The sequence below is a fragment of the Lygodium microphyllum genome, chromosome 24 (assembly GCF_053477565.2).
Source record: "Lygodium microphyllum isolate KBCC chromosome 24, Lygodium_microphyllum_v1.1.10, whole genome shotgun sequence".
In the NCBI taxonomy this organism is placed as follows: Eukaryota; Viridiplantae; Streptophyta; class Polypodiopsida; order Schizaeales; family Lygodiaceae; genus Lygodium; species Lygodium microphyllum.
This window is the reverse complement of record NC_141158.1, coordinates 39,393,312-39,403,923: the sequence shown is the minus strand read 5'-3', so window position 1 is coordinate 39,403,923 and position 10,612 is coordinate 39,393,312.

The window sequence follows — 10,612 nt, the reverse complement described above, 5'->3', positions numbered from 1 at the left end:
GGGGATGGGATGAGGCAGCGAGAGTGTGGAGAAGCTCACTGACATGGCCATCAATGGTCGAGGAGAGGCAATGGAAATGGCAGGAGCTGCAGCAAAGGGTGGTGTTGGGCTCCCTGAAGGACGGTACTGGTTTTGGAGATGGCGATGGGTAGGCAGCCTGACAGAAGCGCAGAGGCCGACGATTCTGCACGCTTGCACCTTGATGCACTCGACGAATCTGCAGCTCGGAAAGGAAGAGGGATAGCCACAAATATGTTAGAGAAAGGAAGAGAGGGTGAGAGGATGTGAAAATAGAGAGAGGAGGAAAGAGTGAGCGAGAGAAACGAGGGTTAGAAAGGGAGAGAGTTAGAGAGAGAGGGAGGGAGAGTTGGTAATAAAAGAGGTAGGGCTAGAAACAGGCAGGGAGAGTTAGTTTTAAAATGAGAGAGTAGAGAAACAAAGAGGGAGAGGGAGGGAGAGTTGGTAATAAAAGAGGTAGGGCTAGAAACAGGCAGGGAGAGTTAGTTTTAAAATGAGAGAGTAGAGAAACAAAGAGGGAGAGGGAGGTAGAGCTAGTGATAAAAGAGGCAGGGCTAGAGATAGGTAGGGAAAATTAGTTTTATTAGGTAGGGAAAATTAGTTATAAAATGAGAGAGTTAGAGAGAGAGACCTAGGGTTAGAGATAGGTAGGGAGAGATACGGTTACATAAAAGGAGATATAGAGATTGAGAGTATAACGATAGAGATATATAACCATAGAGAAATATAGTTTAAAGTGATATAGAGATAGAGACAACCCCTTAGTTCTTTCCCTTGAATAACACTAGGCATAGGACCTTTGAATGAAAGTTGACCTATTGGCAATATTTAATGTGGTATGAAGCTATCTTGGTTTGCAATTATGGGGATATTTCAAGCCAAATAGATGGATTAATAGAAGAGGAAGAGAGGGAGAGACATGGTTTAGAAAATATAGGTGATAAAGATGGAGAGAGAGAGAGGAATGATAAAGAGGGAGGGAGGGAGAGAGAGGGTTTTAACTAATCATTAAGTATCCCTCTTTCTATGGTAATGCGATATGCAATATCTTTGCATATTCGCTCAACAGAATGGCATCCCTACATCTTTGATTCTGGCGGCCTAGTAATTAGTACTATTTTAGATGTTATTTATAATAAAACATTTATGAATCACAATCTAGTTAAAATAGTTACTTTTCATGAAGAAGAGACCAAAAGCTTTGGATGTGGAGACAATCTCCATTGTTTCTTCATTTCCTATTGCTAGGTCAAGAGAACATGGCTCAAGAGATCATTATCTATGGTGTCGTGCCATGAGGAAGTCACAGTGTGAAAAACTCTAGAGTGCGTCGTCATTCAACTTTCAATGTCCGTAGTGAGACTAAATTTGACAGAAGTCTATACAAAGGTCAAAAAGTTGGATGTTAAGGTAGAAGAGAAGGTTTCGAAAATAGTTGAAAGTCCGTAGAAAGAAGGATACAAGACGACATGCATTTGGTGTGAGAGTGTATAGCATGAAAAATGAAACTATACAACCTATCCTGAAGCAGAAGTTAAAAAGTTAGTCTTTTGGAAAGATGGTAAAATATATACAAAAGAAACTACTCTTCCAGTAGAGCCAAATTTTTGAGATGGTGGCATGCAGAAGAGTCTGAAAGAGATGGTTGGAAGGATAGCATTTGTTGCCATAGATGCAATAACTACATATGGGTTGAGAATTGAAAGAACTAATGAAGCTCGTAAAGGAGGCATTGCTGAAGAAAAATCTCACATTTCGATGCAAGCATTAGATTTCATGGAAAAGGGTAAAACAAAAAAGTCTGAATTGGCTCATGCAAGTCAAAGTATACAAGGGAAAGCGTGATGGAGTGAACCAGTGGATTCATTTTTAGCCTATGCTTATTCAATTGAAGTTCATAATCAAGAAGCTCTTGTGGAAGAAAAGACAAGAAGAGATGAGGACAATGTTGGTCCTTCCTCCTCAGGCCCATCTAAATGCACAACACAAAGTAAAATGGAGCAACAAAAAGAGGCTGAAAAGCCATACATGAGCATGTTATGAAGGATGTATCTCAAGAGAAGAAACAAGAACTAAAAGGGGCAAGCAGCCCGATTACAGGTTACAATCGCATCTTGAGACACTCATAAACCTTAAAAAGGTCTTTGAAGATTGCATACTTGGCAGTAGATTGGAATTCATACTTGGCAAAATTCTTGGAATCGCAAAGTGTAAATTTCATGATGCAATCATTAATATGCTGAAACAAAAAAGAAAGTTTGATGCTGAATTTTTGCAAGCATTGATGCAAGTTGACAAAGACATAGAGAAACAACTTTAGAGGGTACATGATGATGCATGTAATGTTGATTTGGAGCAGGTTGATGTTGAAAATGGGTTAAATGGGAGTGTAGAGAGCAAGCTTGTGGCTCAAATTGGTCTTATGGGTAGCAATAAGCATACAGAGGAGGCTATGTATAATGGGAATGTCCATCAGCAAAGCACATGAAGAAGAAGTTTACTTATCTTATTCCAAGGAGTCATTATTCACAAACACACTAGACTCGTTCTACAACACAAATAATTGTTACAGTGGGAGAAAGAGAGATACCTTGCATGGCTCTCTTAGATCACGGTTCCAAAATCAATTAATCAAAGGCATGCATGATTTGAGACTGAATTTGATAGAAGGTTTCGAAAATAGTTGAAAGACCGTAGAAACAAGGATACAAGAGAGAGCAGATGAAATTAAGATGGGGTACATGCATCACATCTGCTAGTGCTGAGAACGGGGCTGAAATTGTAGCCAAGTCACCTGTAGCTATGACAGAACAAGTGGCTTTACCTGTTGGCTCGGCTATTAAAGATGATGTTTTGGATGAATTAATCAAAGGCATGCATGATTTGAAATTGAATTTGACAGAAGTCTATACAAAGGTCAAAAAGTTGGATGTTAAGGTGGAAGAGAAGGTTTCGAAAGCTTTTTTGGCAATTTTTTTTCTTGTGGATCGTGCGGTAGAGGCCAGAGATTCCCTACCAGCTGGTGCTGCAGCTGGAGACCGAAGGGCGGCTAAACTCTTGATAGTTTTGTGGACAAAACCGTTCCAATCCACCTCCTCTGGAACTCCTGCCACAATGCTTTTGAGCAGTGGCACACCAATTCTATTCATTAGTCCATTGTACCTATGGCCCAAGAAAAGAGCGTGGATCATCTTAGCTTGCATCCTCGTCACAGGGTCTGGAATGTTAGCCAGACTAATTCCATCGATCATGTGCACGTCCTCTTTTCTGACTCCCATCATGGCATACATATCTCTTTTTGGGCGCCTCTCTTTCCTAGGCACAAGCCCTAGGAATTTCTCGACAATGTATGCGTTAAGCGGCACTTGCATCCTTCTTCCCTGGTCACCCACCCATACTGTGACCATGCCACAGCTCCTTCCTTCATCGAAGCTCCTTAAGAAATCCGTGCACATGCTGTAGTCTACTGCCTGTGACCTTCTCCACATACTTTTGGAGGTTACATTTTTCCACCAGCTCCCTCACAGCCGGCTCTTCTAGGATGGCTTCATCTAGATTCATGGTATGCTTAAACGTGAATTAGCTAAATCCACACGTCTCGACGCTGATTCCATACCTTGTCAGCTACGCTTCTGTGAATGGGAGTTTACCATGTCCTGCCATGGTAGGTGCCTGTCATCACATCAAGTCAACATTAGCATTATAACTTGATTCATTACTAGCAAAACCCAAGAAAGAATGCGTGTGACAGTTTTCTCTCCTTGCATTCTTTCCTATTTGAATTCAGCTGATCATTTTCATCCTCACTTGGTTCATCACTTGGCTCTCATTTGCTCCCCCCCCTTTCCTCAAGTTTTAAGGAAATCCTTTCTATATCGATCCTTCGTCGATAATCTGAGGCATGCATCGCAGTCATAAACATGACCTCAAACACCATGAACCTATTGCATGCTTCATGACTCTACAAGACAACATCGATAAGTAAGGAAATGTTCTTAATAACAACATTTGCTTTACTTCTTCTTATTAAGTTTTCTTATAAGGAAAGATCCTTCATTGGTTCACTCTGATACCAACTGTAATGTGTCCACATGTTCCCTTTCAGGACACATCTTAGCAGTCCATAGGAAAGAGAGTCTAGAAATCTCTGCCTAGCACTCCCATGAAATGTTACGGGGTTTGCGATCTAGGACTTCTAGATTCTGCCACGTAGCGGAAGTATTCCGACCGTTCCCACTTAGGACCAACCTGAATCATGGTTTTTCCTAATGGTCACTTTCCTAAACGACAACTAGCGTCGAACCCCAGGTGAACTACTTTACGCAGAAATGCCAGGGGGACGAAGCGAATTCATGCTGCACTTGGTTTGAGGAGAATGGGAAACGAGAGGGATGCAAGGCTCGACCTCTCTGCCCATAAGGCATAGTCCATTAGCGATTAATTCGGCGGCAATTTTGGGAAATTTGATGGTCATAAACTCGTAGTCTTCCCAAGTGCATGGCAACGTGCAAACATCAGAAGCAAGAGGTTCATCAAGAAGTCCTAGGTCAAGCCTCTCATAGCTCCTAGCGATTGTGGTGAAGGTGTCATCCAACTCCTTGATGCATGTCACTATGTCATTCCCTGAGGTCTCAGTGAGATCCTTGGCCACTGAAAGAAAAGATCGTCTTTCGTACAAAGGCTTAAGACCTGCTGATGGTGATGGTGCAATTGGACTGGACAGTGGTGACTCCATTGATGGCGTCACAATTGGGGCTTTGCACTCTGGAGCACTTCGAGATGTTGCAGTGGGCCTCACTGGCATAGGAGGCGTACTGCATTCTATTCGAGCCGGCATAGGGGTGCGCAACGCCTCTGACCTGGATGATGCTGGGGCATCTATCTTGGGATGGTAAATGTGTTGGGATTCAGAAATCACAACTGGTGTTGTTTCAATTTTCTTTGCAGTTTGCGCTTTGTATGTGCCAGCCTCTCTAACTGGAGTGGGGTTGCTCAGAGTTGAGCTTCTTGAATGTCCACTCTTAGGCACCCATATCCAAGGGTTGCCCTCATAATATCCTTGTGCTCGCAAGAGATCTTTGGGGATCCATCGTGGTGTGGTAGTGCACCTACGTCGATAGCATCTAAGCAGCCTCTTAGGCTACAACTGATAGTTTTTGCATTTAGAAGCACGTTTCTACGGTTTACAAGGAGGTGGCCCTCGTCCTTTTGGCACCCATATGAGTGTGGACTCTTTGGCCTTTTGAATGGCCTGGGTGGGCTTGATTCTAGCAGTTTGAGCATGGGGTGAGATATCCTTGCCCTTCTCCTTAGGCGTGGTCATGGGCATGGACATTGGGGTCTCTGTCGATGGCTGTGCAGTTGTAGGAGGCGTAAGACAACCCTTGCTGAAAGTAGTCATTATGCGCACATTTCCCATAGCAAGATGGATGCGATCTAGGTTGTAGTCCACATTGCAGCTCGTCTGGCTTTTGAAAGTGCGGCCTAGTAGTGACTTATCACCGGCCCCTTTAGTGTTTGGTAACACATAAAAGATGACTGGGATACTTTCAGAATCGATCGAGATAGCCACTATGCATTTTCCTAAGAATGAGTAAGCGTTGCCCCCAAATGGGCTGAGTTTAGCATTTGTGGGCTGTAATTTAGGCTAACCAATGCGTGTCCAATGGTCATGCGTCAAAATATTACAGTTGGCACCTTCATCGTTCAAGGTGTCAAAAGAATATGTCTGTTCCGCAGTGACCGTGATTCGTAGGTAAGCAGGTGCTACTGCTCCCTCATCTTGATCCATTAGTTCAGTAATTGTGGCCACGCAGAGACATGGGCACTTAAAGCATGGGTGGCTCATGCAATGGATGGGAAGGAGGATAGAACTTCTTCATGCGATTGCCATTGAAAAAGCCTATTCCTTCCCCTTCGAGCATCTCCAACTCCACATTGCCCATTCTACTAATTGCACGCACCCGGAAAGGTCCCAATCCTCAAAATTTCATTTTCTGTTTGTGACCTTTCACAGAGTATAGTAGAACGAGGTCTCCTTGATCAAAGTTGCGTTGGTTGACATGCTTGTCAAACCACATCTTTCGTCGTGTCTCTTCACAAATCCGAGCATGGGTGGCTAAGAGTCGAGTCTCCATGAGATGCTCCAACTTCACTAAGCAGTCGGTCCAAGCTTCTCTTTCCTCCCAACGCTCTTGAGCTGCTATCCTTAAGCTAGGGACAAAGAACTCTAAGGGTAGAATGGCCTCCATTCCATAAGTTAGCCTAAAGGGCGTCTGTCCTACAGCCGTCTGATAAGCTATACGATAGGCCCACAAGGCCGCCATCAATTTATTATCCCAGTTTCTTCATGATGTGGATACTATTTTAGTAAGCAAGTTGACTAGGATTTTATTTGTGGACTCTGCTTGGCCATTTGCTTGAGGATAGTAGGGTGAGGACCTTCTATGAATGATTAGGAAGGTCGAGAGCAGGTGATATATCACTTTATTGATGAAGTGCATGCCCTGATCACTCAGTAATTCAATTGGACAACAAAACTGTGAAAAGACCTGCTCCCATAGGAACTTCACAGTGGTTCTAGCATCGTTCTTTCTAGTGGCTCTTGCCTCCACCCACTTCATCAGGTAACCAGTTTGCCACAATGATGTAGCGTGCCTGGGAGTACTGTGCCGGACGACTGATAGGTCTAATAAAGTCAATGCCCCATTTTTCAAAGGGCTGTCGGGCTATTACGGAGGTCAAGTCCATCTTATCCTTGCGCATGGGCACCTTAGTCCTCTAGTACTCATCGCAACGTTTGACAAACTTAGCAGCATCACGGAATAGGGTGGGCCACCATAGTTGGGATTGTAACACTTTACGGGTGGTCATATCCCCACTAATGTGTCCTCCAGCTATCCCACAATGTGCTTCTCTTAATACATCGTGCATCTCGTGCTCGCATACACATCTACGCAACAAACTGTCTTGTCCTAACCTATAGAGTTGGCCCGTGATCAGTTGGTATGGCTGGATTTTTAAGATAAACCTTCTTAACGTGGCTTTCTCAATAGGTCTCTCAGGCAGACATTCTCTAGCACTTGAACTACATCATTGGCCCAATATGGCGTCAAATTATCCCTAAGCAAGTTCCTTGGCTAGACAGACCAAAGAGATGAGCGTCCAGTAAGTCGTCCGGTATCAGCTTCTCCTGTGGGTATGCAGGACATGTGAACCGCCATGTATTGCTGCTTTCCCTTACGTAAAAGCACAGAGAAATCAAACTCCAACAAGAGAAGTAACCATCTCACTATGCGACCTATAGCACATGGCTTGTTCACAAGATATAGCAAGGCTTGATGGTCAACGAAAAAGATGAAGGGTGTGGCCAACAGTTAATGCCTAAATTTCTTTACAGCAAACACCATGGCTAACCCTTCCCTTTCTGTAGTGGAATAGTTCATCTCCGTTTTGGTGAGTTGCCTGCTGGCAAAGCTCAGGCATCTATGTGTACATGGAATGTTATACTCCAGTCTGGGGCTTGTAAGATTGGTGCTATGGTGAGAGCCTTCTTCAACTATTCATGCACATGCTAGCATTTCTCAGTCCACTCGCATACGATCAGCAGCTTGTACAATGGCCTAGCAATCAGCGTGTAGTTCAGTACAAAGCTTCGGTAGTATCGCATATCGCCCAAGAAACACTGAATGCCCTTGTAGTTAATGGGTGGTGGTAGGTCGACAATGACCCTAACTTTTGAGAAGTCAGTGGCAATGTCATTCCTTGACACTACATGCTTAGGATGCATCTGTGCTTCACCCAGAACTGGCACTTTAAGGGGTTCAACGAGAGGTTATATAACCGGCACCGTTCAAAAACAGCTCTCAACTTTTCTAAGTGTTCGGCCCAACTAGAGTGTATGCATAAGTCGTCTACGAATACCTCTAACTCATGTCTCAGCATATCCTTGAAGATGGTGCACATTAATCGTTGGAAGGTTGCAGGCGCATTCATTAGCCCAAAGGGCACAACGATATAGGCGAATACACCCCACTCCATGGCGAAGATAGTCTTGTGCCTATTGTCAAGGTGCACTTGCACTTGATTATAGCCAAAGAAACCATCGAGGAAGATGTAAGCTTCTTTGCCTGCCACCCTCTCCAGTATGTGCTCGGTATACGATAAGGGGTAGTTATCCCTCTTCGTAGCAGCATTAACTTTCTTGTAATTCACGCATACCTGAATTTTACCATTCTTTTTCATAACGATCATTATGGGCGATACCCAATCCGTGTGCTCAATCTCATATATAAATCCTGCCTTCATGAGCTTATCGATTTCTTCCTTCACTGCATGGGCGTGTTTGGGATTCATAGGGTAAGGTCGTTGCTTTGTTGGCACCGCATCTAGAACCATTGGAATATTATGGGTCACAACCCTAGGATCGACTCCTTTAAGTTCCTCGAAGGACCACGCAAACACATCGATATACTCTTCTAGGAGAGTAATAAGTCTAGCCTACTCATCCTTGGTCAGGTCGTCAGTGATGAACATAGGTCGAGGCTTCTCGCCTTCCCCTGCCATGTCGAATCCCTTGACCCTAGTGGGTCCCTCAATTGATTCACTGGCTTGCCCTTGTCTCTTTGCTCCTAGCAAAATCACCATTCTTAAACTTCATGAAGCATTTGGGGAGATCCTATAGCTTCTTTTACCTCTCTACTTCTGAGTCTTTAGTTTGCTTCCTAGCCTCCTCCCTTAAGCATTTGCGCCTTAGGTGGACTGGCAAGTCCCCTTTGGTGCGCTTGACCTTAGAGGGTTGGGGTATTTCAGGATCACTCTCTGTACTGACTTCAGACTCCGAGTTCTCACATCTCTCACTTGAGAAAGCAGTTTTGCTAGGGGATCATAATTGAGTAGGTGAATTTGTCTTTAGTACTCGAGCTACGAGTGGTTGTACCACCCCTGCCTACTTGTAATCCATGGCTCCCATGTACTCCAACCAAGATCTATCGCACTCCATCGACATGACTCCTTTTTCATTCTAGCTTGCCCTCTCCCTTCTAGGCCTAGAGTCTACCTTGATCTGTTCAATTGCTCTCCCTTCAATGTCATATTCTATCATATCTAACTCTTCTTCACTCTCATCCCCCACAGAGTGACAGTCCTCGCACCCCTCACCATCAGAATCTTGCCCGTGTAATTTCTCGTTATCCCCCAAGTTCTCCTCTCCAATCTCCTTTTCGTCAGTGACTAAAGCCCAATTGTATAACAGGTTAAGATCGTGAATTTTGGTCCATTTCCACTTATGCCTAGCTAGGAGATCACTTAGGGGTTTTAGATTAGCAGCCATGTAGCCCTTCAATTTATCGGTCAGGCACTCTATGATTTCCTGAAGCTCGAGCTTGTTGGTGGGGATATGGAACGAGACTGGTTTCCCTGGGTCACGTGAGCTTCTTGCCATCATGCAGAGTGGTACCATGGGCTCCTTTGCTGGCATGCGTGGTGATTTAGCAGCCTGCGTATACAGCTCTTCCTCATCTGAGAACGGTATGTCAACGGTTGCTAAGACATGCATCCAATACCGCTCATCCTCAGGGCAAGGGATATACTTGGTCAATGACCCATAGGGTTTGCTTGCCTGTGCATCACCTTTTAGCATGGTTGAGATAGCATCGATATTGGCTGGGGTAGTCTTCCAGGTGTCCATCTCAACCCTCACTGCTTCTGTTCTATTCCCCAAGAGGATGAGATTGTTCCCCCAATCCTCAATAACTCGCGCGTTCCTCATCCAGGGTTAGCCTAGCAGTATGTCGTAGTCCACTCCCTTCATGACAATGAAGTTCACGGAAAATTGCACTCCTGCGACCTTCGCTGGCCAGCTCTTTAGGACCCCGAATGGTTTGACCTTCATTCCATTGGCCAATGTAACATTGAACCTAGCCGCTTCCACAGGTGGGTTTTCCCAGGCCTATAGAATTGCGTGGCTCAAGACATTGACCCCGACGCCTGTGTCTACGATTCCTTTTCATGTTGCATCTCCCAAGGCTAAGATAGGTAGGACTGCATGCATCTACGTGCCTTCCCAGAAAGCGTTGACATGCAGTGACCTTGGAGCCGAGTGTAGCATTAGGCTTGGAAGAGAGGTATTCCATTCCATCTTCGAGTATGGGTTCTACATCTTTAAGGTGTTCTTGGGTATCCTTGACCCACTCCTTAACTTTGGCTATAGCCTCGAGTTGCCATCTGGAATGGGGGTACTCCCCTACCTTAGCACTCCCTAGTTCTGCTGTGTTAGGAGCTAAGATCTCTGCCTCTGCATCAGTAACCCCCTTTCCTGCTACTAGAGTTGTAGCTTCCTTAGTCTTAAGGGTAATCTTTGTGTCTGTGCTCTTTCTTCTTCTCCTTTGGCTTTTCTTTCCCAACGAGGCTACATCTAGGCTACTTGGCCCAGGCAACGAGATGCTTGTTCATTTTGTCTGTACTTGCATCATGACATGCAGTGGGATGGTATCCTCACTGCCAAAGGTCTCCAGACAGAATAGCCCCAAGGGTATGGAGGGCACGTTGGCAGAACTAGCTAATGGCTTCCGTCTAGGATAATCAGGGAATAGGT